This window comes from Pseudophryne corroboree, chromosome 2 (assembly GCF_028390025.1).
Source record: "Pseudophryne corroboree isolate aPseCor3 chromosome 2, aPseCor3.hap2, whole genome shotgun sequence".
Taxonomy (NCBI): Eukaryota; Metazoa; Chordata; class Amphibia; order Anura; family Myobatrachidae; genus Pseudophryne; species Pseudophryne corroboree.
Genome location: NC_086445.1, coordinates 470,570,737 through 470,585,145, shown reverse-complemented (window position 1 = coordinate 470,585,145; position 14,409 = coordinate 470,570,737).

Here is a 14,409-nt window from a genome sequence, read left to right as displayed (position 1 = left end):
CATATTGTACCCTGGATTGTTACTGTGATTCCTCTGCCATACCTCATTATACCACTGCTATAATAAAGTACTTGGTATTCCTGCACTTCTGTGGACATTTATTACCTGCAACAGTGATTGTGATACATTCTAGTCCTGTATTCAAGTCCTGGCTTTTAGCTGTGTTATATTACTCACCTGCTGTCCATAATCAGTGTAAAGTGTGGTGCTGCACATTCCAGTATTAAAGGGAGAGTCCATAGTCTGCTAATCTTTAATTCTGCTACAACGCGCTCAAGTTATTACAGTATTCCCCAGTCAAGTCTGGTTAACCATTTCTATGTCACACTGCATCTGCCTGCACCTCCAGTAGTAATCCTCTCCTTGTAATTCACCTGCCAAACATTAGAGGCAGGTGAATTGTAACACACTGTGGTCGCTGGACAGCTAAGCTAAGCGACACAAATACCTCAATATCACAGGAATTATTCGTTCTAATCAATGGTATTATTGGTCCAAATCACTGAAAGAAAATGACAAAATCACTGTAATTATTTGTTCTAATCAATGGTATTATTGGTCCAAATCACTGGAAGAAAATGACAAAATCACTGGAATTATTGGTTCTAATCAATGGTATTATTGGTCCAAATCACTGGAAGAAAATGACAAAATCACTGGAATTATTTGTTCTAATCAATGGTATTATTGGTCCAAATCACTGGAAGAAAATGACAAAATCACTGGAATTATTAATTCTAATCAATGGTATTATTGGTCCAAATCACTGGAAGAAAATGACAAAATCACTGGAATTATTTGTTCTAATCAATGGTATTATTGGTCCAAATCGCTGGAAGAAAATTTCAAAATCACTGGAATTATTCGTTCTAATCAATGGTATTATTGGTCCAATTCACTGGAAGAAAATGGAATGGATGTATACTTGCAGTGACACAGAGCTCAAAATGGAAAGCTGCTCAATCAGATTGTAATGTCACTCAGGTGCTAAAAGGGAGGGGTAATTCTGTGTAGGAAAAAACAATGTGTTCCCTAATGCACACCGAGTGAAAAATATTACTACATAATAGTCAGATAATACGGAGATCTTAGTTGCGTATATCTGCAGATATAGGGTTAAGCCCCCAGGCCAATCGACAAGGCTTCTCCGTCACTGGGGGTCCCTAATACTAGGTATGGGTCCGGGGTGCTGGACCCCATGATGTCGGCACAGGCCGGCCACCCCAGGTCAGCACACAGGTGAGAATTAATAAGGGTTAATAAGAAGCACAGAAGTGCTATGTAAGTGGTGTGATTAAAATAATATATACAAAGTGATAGGGAAAATCATAAGTGTTAATAAAGTGTTAGGGTGTGCCGACCTGAAGCAGCCCAGCCATACCGACACAGGGGCCACCGCACCCCACACCCACCCCATAAATAATTACAAATATGTCTGGGTTAAATTCCCAGTGTAAGGCCACATTGTAATGGCTCCTACAGCATCTGAGAGCCAGCTTACCTGGAGATACCCCTGGCTTCCCCTATGGCACTCTGGAGTCGGCAATCCCTCCTAATGCTGACCCATCCATGCCTCTCTAAATACAATGCATAAAATGGAAAGCTGCTCAATCAGATTGTTATGTCACTCAGGTGCTAAAAGGGAGGGGTAATTCTGTGTAGGAAAAACAATGTGTTCCCTAATGCACACCGAGTGAAAAATATTACTACATAATAGTCAGATAATACGGAGATCTTAGTTGCGTATATCTGCAGATATAGGGTTAAGCCCCCAGGCCAATCGACAAGGCTTCTCCGTCACTGGGGGTCCCACTGTACTACTATATATACTGCTCACAAAAATGCAGCACAGATATGGAATGGATACTTGCAGTGACACAGAGCTGCAAGATACAGCAATGGCCTACTGTACTGTACAACTATATACTCAGAGCCGGCCTTAGGCATAGGCAAACTAGGCAATTGCCTAGGGCATTTGGTATGCTTAGGGGCATCAGCAGCTTCTGCTGATTAAAATGATATGCGGCATGCCTATATTCTGTGTGTGACTGCGGCTGTATCTGCATACGAAATGCTATGTTGAAGTGTATTCCTAGAAATCACTTTAATTAATTTCGTATGCAGATACAGCCGCAGTCGCACACAGAATATAAGCATGCTGCATATCATTTTAATCAGCAGAAGCTGCTTGTGCATCCTAGCCACATAGTAATACAAATAAGATGCATTTTCATAAACAAAAGGCGCCCAACGTTAGCAGAGCTGCCAGCTGACTCATGCCAGGCATCTCCTACAGAACTAGCGGTGGTGCTAGGGGCACCAGCCAAAATCTTGCCTAGGACATCATATTGGTTAGGGCCGGCTCTGTATATACTGTTGGGTCACCAAAATGCTGCACTGTAATACTATATATACTGCTCACAAAAATGCCGCACAGATATGGAATAGATACTTGCAGTGACACAGAGCTGCAAGATACAGCAATGGCCTACTGTACAACTATATACTGTTAGTCACCAAAATGCTGCACTGTAATACTATATATACTGCTCACAAACATGCCGCACAGATATGGAATGGATACTTGCAGTGACACAGAGCTGCAAGATACAGCAATGGCCTACTGTACTGTACTACTATAATTATTATATACTGGTGGTCCCGAGTCCCCACAATGCAGCACACTGATCAGATATTTGCAGCACACTGAGCACAGATATGGAGCGTTTTCAGGCAGAGAACGTAGATATTTTCAGCACACTGAGCACAGATTAATTGCAGCACACTGAGCACAGATATTTGCAGCACACTGAGCACAGATTATGGAGCTTTTCAGGGAGAGAACGCTGCCACGTCCTCTCCGTTCAATCTCCAATGCACGAGTGAAAATGTCGGCGACGCGCGGCTCCTTAAACAGAATCCGAATCTCGCGAGAATCCGACAGCGGGATGATGACGTTCAGGCGCGTTCTGGTTAACAGAGCAATGCGGGAAGATCCGAGGCTGCCTCGGAACCATGTAAAATAGGTGAAGTTCTGGGAAGTTCGGATCTCAAGGAACCGAACCCGTTCATCTCTAGTAAGGAGATGTATATTATTCTGCATATTATATCAAAGACAATATATGTATTATATCTATTCCCCAATTATTTTTATAGCACTATCATCTCAAGCAGATCGAGATTCAATACAATAAAGTCAGACACTAGAACCTGGACCTTAAAAATGGACAATTGGAGGAAAATGCCAGTTTAAAGTTACATTTTATAGGTTCAGATTGAGTCCCGATTCGGATCTTCCCGTGGTTCGGAATGCAGTTTAAATCTGAATTTCAGTGTTTGGATTGCAAAAATTACATTATTTCAGTTTTTTTAAATTGATTTTTAAATTTAATGATTATTAATTTTTTTATCAATTTTAATCGGGACCAAAAACCTAATCTGATCCAAAACACTTAAGGGTGATTTTGCCAAAACCAAAACCTAATGGTGAACTAGAATCAAAACCAAAAACACAGGGGTCCACACGCATCTCTAGTCTTAGGTGAGCTTGTAATATCAGATGTGATGTGTAGATGGAAAACGTCTTCTTATGATGGTTTTCTGCAATTTCTCTTGACCATCGCCTCCTCCTGAGGAGGGGAGGAGTTCCTGTGCCCCCCTGTGTCCTAAATTCTTGATGAGTGGTGGAGTCACCTACAATTATGTTGTGAAGGGGAAATAACACACAAATCTGGTTCAAAGTGCCCATACAGTACATGAAGAGGGGGGAATTGCCAATGAAACGGGGGCATCAGCCTAGTTATGGGAAGAATGAGTAAGAGTACACACATTACTGTATATCTAAAACTGAGGAAGGTACTCACATTTAAAAGCCCCCAATCAATCAGTAATAGTGGTTGGGGACACTATGATAAAGGATGTAAAGCTGTGAGAAAGATATGTAGAGCTAAGGAGATGCAGACCTGTGATAGAGAGATACAGACCTGTGACAGAGAGATGCAGACCTGTGATAGAGAGATGCAGACCTGTGATAGAGAGATGCAGACCTGTGATAAGGAGATGCAGACCTGTGATAGAGAGATGCAGACCTGTGATAGAGAGATGCAGACATGTGATAGACAGATGCAGAACTGTGATAAGGAGATGCAGACGTGATAGAGAGATGCAGAACTGTGATAAGGAGATGCAGTCCTGTGATAGAGAGATGCAGACCTGTGATAGAGAGATGCAGACCTGTGATAGAGAGATGCAGACCTGTGATAGAGAGATGCAGACCTGTGATAGAGAGATGCAGACCTGTGATAAGGAGATGCAGTCCTGTGATAGAGAGATGCAGAACTGTGATAAGGAGATGCAGTCCTGTGATAGAGAGATGCAGAACTGTGATAAGGAGATGCAGTCCTGTGATAGAGAGATGCAGAACTGTGATAAGGAGATGCAGTCCTATGATAGAGACCCATGATAGAAAGATGCAGTCCTGTGATAGAGAGCTGTAGACCTGTGAGAGATGCAGACATGATAGAGAGATGCAGACCTGTGATAGAGAGCTGTAGACCTGTGAGAGATGCAGACATGATAGTAAGATGCAGTCCTGTGATAGAAAGATGCAGACCTGTGATAGAGAGCTGTAGACCTGTGAGAGATGCAGACATGATAGAGAGATGCAGACCTGTGATAGAGAGCTGTAGACCTGTGAGAGATGCAGACATGATAGTAAGATGCAGTCCTGTGATAGAAAGATGCAGACCTGTGATAGAGAGCTGTAGACCTGTGAGAGATGCAGACATGATAGAGAGATGCAGACCTGTGATAAAGAGATGTGTAAACCCCTTAAGGAGTATTGTGTATTATCGTAGTTGTACCTTTTCTTGTGTTCGATCTTTCTGCTCTCGTAGAGAAGTTAGTATGAAGAGATCTCCTATAACGATTGTATGGCTTCAAAAAAACTACTTTGCTTTATTACTTTAATAGTACGTTTCAAAGATGCCCTGTGAAAGTTTTACCATAAACAACAATAGTACTAAGAACAACCAGGTTAGCAATATTGTTACGTTACATCTGAATTAAACAAAAATAGAACAAATATTTATCGCTCAGCAACAGATGACCTCGGTCCTTCCTAAAGGAAATAACCTGATATGATACAAAATACAACACACCTTCTAAGATAAATAAGATCTGCTGGGTACAATTACAATTTAAATATGGAATGGTAAGTGAGTTTACCTTAAGCAGGCTCTGCAAAAGAATGCAATTGACTCTATACTCTTTGTTATAATAACTACCAGTGAATTCCCCTTCGTGTCTATACTGTGCAGTTACTTTTAAATGGCCATAACGTTGGTGCATATGGGGTCCTTGTGAATCAGTCGACTTAAATGTAGTACGTAGGGAGCTCTGACTATGCTGGGTGAGTTAGTCCTGCAAAAGTCTCTGTGACTCTCCCTAGTAGATAAATAAAATGAATCAGATTTTTATTCCAACACGTAATCTGGTGTTAACTCAATTCCGGTAGGGCGGAGTCCTTAGTGAGGTCCGGTGTAGTGGAAATTTAACCTGTGTTGACTTGTACACCTGCCTGTAATTTACTATAATTAATCGGTCTAGGCTGTGTTGTGCGGCAGGCGTCTATCACTCTTTATATGAAATTGGTCCACTGGCATCCCGTATTTTATTCCACTTTAACTTGGGGGCACGTTCAGGATAAATTCTGCCGAACTGACAGTAGTGTGCTAAGCCGGCTGAAACGAACACCTCCGATAGTAAGCACTTACTGTGTTTGCGCGGCTGCGGCAATAAGTCTGTCTGTCTGAGAGCTAAAGTACAGGGTGCTGCAGACTAAGGATATCTCCTCAACAGGGTAAAGTGTTATTTTAGTCAGCCCAGGAAGCTTCTAATGTTCGGTTTGCGTAACGACTGTCACTTAGGGCTGAGTAAATACTGGAGTAAGAAGAGCTGTGTTAAATTCCCTTCCGAGGAAGTACTCAATCTCACGGTTTAGGAAATATTCTATTCTCTGCTATGCTCCTCTGTCTTTTTATTAAACTGTAGCTGTCCATTAATGAGTGAGGTTATATATCTCTGAATGACCAGTCTAGGTTTTGATAACGCACTTGATACTAATTAGTCGTACTGGCCAGTATGCTGATATCAGTAACCTGGAGTACACCCAAACAGGGCTAAACTGCTCTTTAATATACCCCAGCTGTAATGATGTCAGTGTAGGAAACCCTGTCACTGGGGATTTACAGACCCCTGTAGAAGCTGTGCTGTACGTCCTGGATAGGCATCAATTACCAGAGGAAACTTCCTCCCCCTCTCTGCTGTCAGCTGGCTGAGGAAGGAAAGGCTGGCCTGTCTACCACGGCTCCTCCTGGGTCCGCCTCTGTCCTTGCCCACTGACTACCTCTGTCTATTTATAAAACTGTCGCAGTTGCCTCCCCCTCGGCCATTACTCCAAGCCAGGCCGCTTCCCCGGACACTCCTACGGGCGGTAATTAGTAGGAGGTGCCGCCTTACCGCACACCCATGGGGGTGGAGAGTCCTGCGCCGTCGCTGTCGCTGACGGAGTTCACCTCGGCTGCCCGGAGCGCTTCCCCACTCCGTTCTCTGTAGCCGCTGGGGTCCCGCTCTGACTGGGTAAGACAGATTGCTTCCTCTCTTGCACCGATACCACCGCTCCACAGCACACACGGAGCCTGTCCTCGTCGCCGCCGCACTTCACAGCGCTCCTTCCTCTCCGCTGCCTCAGATGGACCAACGGTCCATTGGGGCCCCTTCTTATCCTCTTTCAGGGAACCCCCGGATGTGTCCCGCCAGCAGACAGTTAGCTCTCTTCCCTCTGCACGAGAACGTCCCCTTGCCATGCGGCAAATTGAGTTTAATGGCGCTGTCAGTCCAGTCGGCTTTAACTCCCCTCTGTGAGGGTTACATACATACTAGCAGCTAGTATAGTTTATTTTTCTACGTATTTGTACAAATATATATATATATATATATATATATATATATACATACACACACTTTAGTAAATAATTTGGAATCTCCTCAAGATTCACAATAAACTTGCTATAATAACCAGGGTATTACAGATGCAGACCTCTAATAGAGAGATGAAGACCTGTAATAAAGAGATGCAGAGCTGTGATAAAGAGTTGCAGACGTGTGACAGAGAGATACAGACCTGTGATAGAGAGATGCAGAGCTGTGATAAAGAGATGCAGTCCTGTGATAAAGAGATGCAGTCCTGTGATAAAGAGATACAGTCCTGTGATAAAGAGATGCAGAGCTGTGATAAAGAGATGCAGACCTGTGATAGAGACATGCAGACCTGTAATAGAGAGATGCAGACCTGTGATAAAGAGATGCAGAGCTGTGATAAAGAGATGCAGATGTGTGACAGAGAGATACAGACCTGTGATAAAGAGATGCAAACCTCTGATAAAGAGATGCAGTCCTGTGATAAAGAGATGCAGACCTGTGATAAAGAGATGCAGACCTGTGATAAAGAGATGCAGACCTGTGATAGAGAGATGCAGGGCTGTGATCAAGAGATGCAGAACTGTGACAGAGAAATACAGACCTATGACAAAGACATGCAGACCTGTGATAAAGAGATGCAGCCCTGTGATAAAGAGATGCAGACCTGTGATAAAGAGATGCAGAGTTGTGATAGAGAGATACAGATCTGTGATAAAGACATGCAGACCTATGATAAAGAGATGCAGACCTGTGATAGAAAGATGCAGACCTGTGATAGTTGAAGAGCTGGGTTAAAAAAAAGAGGCAGATTTTTACAAAGCCTATGAGGAATGATAAAGCTAAATATTTATCTTATAACATTCACTATATATTGGAAATAGACTCAGTACGCAATGGGCGTACGGGGTACCGTAAGGGTACGCACTTAGCGTAGCAGACGCTAGGCCGTGGTCGAGACGCACGAGCGACACGTTCGCTCACGGCTTACGCTGGGTATCGAGCACGCTATAGGCGGTCCGAGTACCGTAATGCTACGCTACTAGCGTAGCGGACGCTGTGCCCACAAGAGGAACACGGGCGGCGCAGACGCTCACAGGATGACACACAGTAAGCCTTGTATGCAACACAATGAAAGGCTGAGCCTATACTGTAAACCTTGGTTTTGTAATGTGAACACAATGCAATGCTAATTAACCTCTATTATATAAAAGCCTCTTGAGCGATTGAGACGCTCTGAATACTCTCAGCAATGTAATAAACACACAATACCTTGCTAAGGTTCCAAAACCTTTACTAACGAGATTTAGTTATGTAAAAAAGGAAAATACAGTTAACATTTTATACACTACAGACTAACATTAATATCTAAACATAATAACTACACATATACAATATACAACAGCGTAACAATAACAGAGAGAGAGAGAGAGAGTATGGCAAATACAAACAGAGAACAAGTTGGTTACAGAGAAAAACTTACACACTGGGGAATGATCGCTGCGCAGCCCTGGTCACCAGCTCTCAAGTTAGTCAGTGATGAAAACCTTTTGTGGAGAGTAGACTAGCTGGCCCAAACTGGCTGCCTTATTTACACTGCATACAGTACACTACAAAGGGGCCTACAATCTCATTGTTCATTGGACACAGGAATCTGTCTTCACATTATAACAAAAGGTCATAGGTTGATTCAAACAGGTGGGCTGTGACTATTTCATACTGCTCAGGTGGGAGGGAATCTCAGGATTCCCGCCGCATGGATAATGAACTGCAAATATAGTAAATGTCCATAAACTTCTTATAGACATAACTATTCGCAGGAGCGATTAATTTCTCTCAAACCAATACCGGAATGTTTCTAATAATATACTCTACCGTTGCATACCAAACACCACTGCTCAAAACCTGTCTGACCCTTCGTATCATGTAAAGAGGGATTTCTCTGTCCGTAAACCAGTTACACTAAACAAACTTACTGATATTATTAAGGCGACCATAACCTACAAAATGCACTATTTGGATTAACTATGTGACAATTGAGTCGCCCGCCAAATGCACACAAACTCTACCGTAAATGCACATACCACGCGCTTGAGCGCATGTCCGTGGAGGCGCCGTCACGCAACTGCAAATATGCGCACGCACGGGAGAGAATGTGCACGTGCAGCGGGCAAGCGCATGGGGTTAGTACAAAGCATGAGAATAACGATATTTTTCGACTTTGACAGTCCACCCTTTGGCAGTCACCAATAACTGCCACTTCCTAAACAAAACAGAAAAATATATGTCATCATGTAAACACCTTTTTATGATTGGGTAAGGGGAGGAGAGGAGAAGGTAGGAAAAGTATGACCTAGTGAGATAGTAAAAGCATGTGTGTATGAAATCCATGTTTGAGAGGTCATGTATCATCGTGCCGTACGTGTTTTAAATCAAGCTTCGAGGTATTGCGAAGTATACATTTGAATCCTTCTTATCCCGTATCAAGGGTCTTTGGATGGGCTGCCAAACTCTACCGAGCTCTTTTCGGCTTTTGGTTGCAACAAATGGGGAGCACATTTAGTTGATGATACATGAAGGGGGGAACATGTGAATGCTGATATATGTGTCTATATTCCCTGTCGACTATGTGTGTCATTACCTGGAGGTTGTAGAGATGAAGATAAGAAACAATCATTATAAATGCAGTCGTAAACTATGTGAGTTTAAATAAACAGTCGCCGATTGAGGTCTTGTCTGATGTCTTGTCTTGATGTACATGTTGTCTGATGTCTCTCGGTGCTTTTGCTATAAATAGCGAGCAAAAGCTTTTCCATTGTCCATAAAGTTACAGTCTCTAAAGTATTGGGCTATCGTAAAAGTTAAAGTCACTAGGGATATTGGGGGCTTGTAGCATAGTTCATCAATGGTCTGTATAAAAGAGGTTGTCAAATTCTTCTTCCAAGCAGATGTCTTTGTACCTTGGAGGAAAACAAAGGAGAAACGGGTGAAAGAAACGGACCGTGGAATCACATTTTCATCACAACATTGTCTCTATCGTTGGGTCATAAATCAAATTAGTTGTTGTTATTACAGTGTCCTCGCTCCTCAGACTCATCACTCTGGTACTACCTTTACACTTCGTTAAAGTCCGAACGCATCTAAATATCAGGCCAACCACTATGACGACTCCCAGAATACACAAGAGAAATTTCCCTACATCCATTATAATACCTTGGGTCCATTCTCCTAAACCAGAGAACCAATTTCGCGGGTTCAACCATGACACCCAACTGGTCAGCTCATTACCCACAGCAGCGAGTGTGAGATTGTGTTTCCTTCGAAACTCCCACTTCAATTGCAAAATGTCATCCATCTTTTGGTCTATGACCTCGGCCGGGTCCTCAGTGCTGTTTGTAATATACGTGCAGCACTTTACACCATACTGAGTTGCTAGGGTAACACAATACCCGCCTGTCACTGCTGTGAGATAATTGAGAATCATCCTATGCTGAACCAGCTCTGTTTTGTAGGCTTGTAACTCTTTCCCAGTGTACCTGAACGTGTCGTCATACATTTCGGTGATATTGTCTAACAAGTTCGCTAGCGCAGATATATATTTATAATTTATCACTCCTCTGGCGGTACGAGTGATATCTAACGCGAGTAGGAATTGAATCCCGGTGGATTCATGGATCAGATCAGAGGCCGAGTGCTCTGTCCTTTCTATCAGGTGCCTTTTAACGACGTGCTCGTAATGAGTGTGAGTATAAGGAGCTTGGGCACCGCGGTGAATGTCTTTCATTTTGTTATGGGATACAGTCATTACTTCAGGCAGTACTTTTCCAATGTAACACAATCCCTCTGAGTTTGGGGCAAGCCACTTATACGCCTTTCTCCCGCATATGAAATATGCATCATCGGGGAGAACATATGGGACAGAGTATGACATTACCATGTTACAAATTTTCCATGTGAAATCTCCTAACCCTAACTCTCCCATCTGTCTAGTACACGTATCAGGTTGTACGATATGTGCACAGTATCCTGGTGATACTTCTCCAACTCGCATGGTCCTACTTCCTAGAGTATACCTATACCGGAAATATTTTCCACTGTTGGCGATCTGGCGTATAAGCTCTGTGTCTATGGGCATTCTATCGGCTCTATATGAAAATGTCATGGTTTGATTACTCCATGACACTTCCCAATTTCACGGCTTTCGGGGATTGGAAATGTTAAAGCATACTAAGGACTTATCCACGTGATACTGGTGGAGCTTCAAACTAGGAGGACTAGAGATATTAAACCTCTTGTCCACCGGCCTCCCACCACTTAACTCAAGTACCTCTCCTACAGTTAAAGGGAATGGTACTAGTCCTGATTTGCTATGACCTTGAGGTACTTGAGAGCATACCCAACAGTCTGTCTGATTTAACACTTTACCCACTAAGGAGTGATAGTCACTCAATGGATGCCGGTCCATGTGGACATTAAAACTGGACTGACATTTCTTGATGCACCCATCCTCAACTATATTGTCACAATGTCTACAGATGCAGTTCTCTTCAGCTAACAATCCTTCACAATTCCTTCTATTGTCAATGCTACCAGATCGTTTTCTGATACTCGCCTTTACTCGGTGATTATGTTGCTCTTGGAAAACTACGCCTCCATCCTGGTCATCAGAACCCATTCCAGATCCTTTCTCGACCTCCATGGTACTCTCACCGAAACAGACTGCTCTGGTCAACATCATGGTCAACAGGAAAATCCGGATCACAGTCTCTTGGGGCAAGCCCATCTTATAGGAGGAAAAGGAGAAAAATAAGAAGGGGGAAGGAGAATAGGAGGGAGATGGGAACTGGAGAAAATAACAAAAGGGAAAAAGAAATCTGGCTCGACAAACGCCTCCGGTCTTATTATTCTCAGCGCTCAGGTGTCGTCTCAACCTTCCCGGAACAGACACTCTAGTGATACAACCTCTACCGTCTGTTCTTTATCACGGGACCTCTCTGGGTCAGCAACCTTTTTACAATGAGACGAATGGACCCAAGTCTCTCTCTCGGCAACCTTCAATGCTGTCGTGCTGGTCAATAAGACTTGATATGGTCCTTCCCATCTGTCAATAAGGCAACCTGAGCGAAGAAAATTCCATATCATTACATAATCCCCAGGTTCAATGTCATGACAATTACTGTCTGGCAAATCAGGAATCACCAACTTTAGATTATCATTCTGATTCCTCAATTGCTTACTCATTTTAACCAAATACTTTACAGTGACTTCATTGTTACATTTCAAATCATCCTGGGGGTTAATCATAACATGGGGTTGTTGACCAAACAGAATTTCAAAAGGAGACAGATTAAGAGGGGACCTGGGAGTGGTTCTGATGCTGTATAATACGATTGGCAAAGCTTCGGGCCACAACAATCCTGTTTCAGCCATTACCTTGCTTAATTTGTTTTTAATAGTGCTGTTTACTCTTTCCACTTTCGCACTCGCCTGGGGGCGGTACGGAGTGTGCAGCTTACTATTAATTCCCATCAACTTACACATTGCTTGAAAAACTTCACCTGTAAAATGGGTACCCCTATCACTCTCAATGATTCTAGGGATACCGTACCTACACACAAATTCCTGCACAATTTTCTTTGCAGTAAACACAGCGGTATTTGTGACCGCGGGAAATGCTTCAACCCAATTTGAGAACACGTCAATACAAACCAATACATATTTTAAATTTCTACAAGGTGGCAATTGTATGAAATCAATTTGTATTACCTGGAAAGGACCATCTGTAGGAGGGATATGGGATGGCTCTGTTGGTGTTGCCTTTCCGATATTCTTCCTCAAGCAGGTGAGACATGTCATCGCTCTTTTACCCTCATGGGAAGAAAATCCTGGGGCGCACCAATAAGCTCTTACCAACTTACACATTCCTTCTTTGCCTAGATGAGTCAGTCCATGTGCCGCTTCCGCTAGACTTGGAAGGTATGCTCTGGGTGCCACTGGCTTACCCTGTCCATCTGTCCAGAGTCCTGAGGACTCCTGGCCATATCCTTTTGACCTCCACACTGCCTTTTCTTGTGGTGAACACAAATTTTGCATTTCATATAATTTCTGTGTGTTTACAGTATTAAATACCATCAGTTGTGTGCTGTCTGTCTGTATGGGGTTACTGGCTGCTGATTTAGCAGCTTCGTCTGCTCGGCTGTTACCAAGTGATACCGGGTCTTGGCTATACGTGTGAGCTTTGCACTTGATAACAGCCACTCTGTCGGATTTCTGTATCGCTGTTAGAAGTCTTTTGATGTGGGCTGCATGTGCTACGGGTGTGCCAGCTGCCGTCATGAAATTTCTGAGGCGCCATAGGGCCCCGAAATCATGGACTACTCCGAAGGCGTACCTAGAATCTGTGTAGATATTGGCTGACTTGCCTTTAGCCAGTTCGCATGCTCTGGTTAGGGCAACCAGTTCAGCAACTTGTGCTGAGTGTGGTGGGCCTAGGGGTTCCGCTTCTATGGTACCTTGGTCATCTACGACTGCGTATCCAGTACACAAGTCTCCCGAGTCCGTCTGTCTGTGACAACTGCCGTCAGTGTAGAAAGTAAAATCTACATCTTCCAGTGGGTTGTCACTGATGTCAGGCCTTGCCGTGAAATTTTGGGCCAAATATTCCATACAATCATGTGTGTCATTTTCCTTACTAAATCCTCCTTCACCATCACTCTCATCCTCCACCCTTTGTGCCTGTCCAGGCACACCTGGGAGATATGTTGCAGGATTTAGTGCGCTGCATCTCCTTATGGTGATGTTTACGGGGGCCATCAACGCCAATTCCCATCTTGTAAACCGTGCTGATGAGACGTGTCTGGTTTGGGCCGAATTTAGTAAGGCTGACACTGCATGTGGTGTATGAATTGTGAGGTTGTGTCCTAGCACTACATCTTCGCTTTTACTTACTAGCAATGCTATTGCTGCAACACTTCGCAAGCATATGGGGAGGGATCGTGCTACCGTGTCTAGCTGAGCGCTATAGTAGGCTTCCGGCCTGCTGGCATCACCATGCTTCTAGGTTAAGACACCTGCCGCGCACCCAGCACTCTCTGTTCCGTACAGCTCAAAGGGTTTTCCATAATCTGGCATGCCTAATGCTGGTGCCTGCGTTAGGCACTGTTTAAGTCTCTCAAATGCCATCTCAGACTTGTCTGTGTGCGAAATCCGATCAGGTTTGTTTGAGGAGACCATCTCCTGTAAAGGCAAGGCTAGTATGGAAAAACCTGGGATCCAGTTACGGCAATACCCACACATTCCTAAAAACGTTCTAATCTGTTGCTGGGTTTGTGGCAGGGTCATGTCACGAATTGTTTGAATTCTATCAGCGGTGAGGTGTCTCAGTTCTTGTGTCAGACAGTGTCCCAAGTATTTTACCCTGGTCTGGCATAA